Below are 1,441 nucleotides of genomic sequence, written 5' to 3' on the forward strand. Positions count from 1 at the left end.
CTCTCACCTCTCTCCTCTCTCTCTCTCCTCTCTCTCTCTCTCTCTCTCTCTCCTCTCTACTGCATGTTTAATCACAGATCCACATTAATTCCACCACATGAGTCTCCTGAAACTGGACATATGTGCTCTCAGTCAATATATTCCAGTCTCACATCCAGCCAAGACTCGTTGCTCCGAATTTATGAGCACAGAATCAGAAGTCTTGTCTCTCTCGTGTGTGTGTGTGTGTGTGTGTGTGTGTGTGTGTGTGTGTGTGGAAAATAAAGGGGGGGAGAAAAAAAAATCTCTCCTATAGCTAATTAAAGTGAAAACAAGTCTGTGACGGTTAAACAGGCGATTGCTGGAACTAGAAAAACAAAGAAAGCAAAGCAGAGGGTTTTTTTTTTGTGGAGTTTTTTTTTTTTTTAATCTATTTTTCAGCGAGCGGTGACTCACTCTCGCTAATCAGGTATTAGTTTAAACGCCATTGTTAAATAAGGACAATACAAACATTTCCTCTCGGCGTGGAGCCCATCAGGCGCCTGCCACTTACACTAAATGGATAATTGAGAAAAAAATAAACTGTGGGGTCCACTTGCTGCAGGCCAACTAGATCTACCAGTTAGTGTGTGTTAGTGTGTGTGTGTGTGTGTGTGTGTGAAGGAGAAAGCTCGGCCTTTGGTTTTTCTCAGCGTGTGTGTGTGTGTGTGAATGAGAGAAAAAGAGTTGGAGGGGCGAGCGCACGCACAAGCCACCAGTGGGGGGGAAAATTGAAGGCAGATTTTCCACGGCAGGCGTCGGCTCCAAATTGCTCGTTTTGGACGGGGAATTTGCTCTGGCACGAGATGTGACAATGATATTCATTTCAGAGCTCGCCCTCATTTATACTGAGCACTGCACTGAACACACACACACACACACACACACACACACACACACACACACACACACACACACACAAGCCCCAGCTGAACCAAAACTATTACAGAAAACTCAAACTGCCTTCAAAGGAGAAAAAGAAACATTCCTCGTAGCCTCAAGTTTAGGCACTGATCAAAAGGCATATGCATAAACTGTATCCCTCTCTTATACTCTCCTTCTCTCTCTCACACACACACACACACACACACACACACACACACACACACACACACACACACATCTCCAGCCCTTGTTCAGACGTCCACATGCATGCCCAGACCTGTAACATGTGCCCACATTCAGCCGATTTGATCCAAGCCCCTGCAGTGTCATGTTTCTTCAAATAATCATCTCCAACTGGCCGGTATGGAGCCCATTAAAAGAGAGAGAGAGAGAGAGAGAGGGAGAGAGAGGGAGGGAAAGAGAGGGAGAGAGAGAGAGAGAGAGAGGGAGAGAGAGGGAGAGAGAGAGAGAGAGAGAGAGAGAGAGAGAGAGAGGGAGAGGGAGAGGGAGAGGGAGAGAGAGAGAGAGAGAGAGAGAA

The sequence above is a fragment of the Scomber japonicus genome, chromosome 7 (genome assembly GCF_027409825.1).
Source record: "Scomber japonicus isolate fScoJap1 chromosome 7, fScoJap1.pri, whole genome shotgun sequence".
In the NCBI taxonomy this organism is placed as follows: domain Eukaryota; kingdom Metazoa; phylum Chordata; class Actinopteri; order Scombriformes; family Scombridae; genus Scomber; species Scomber japonicus.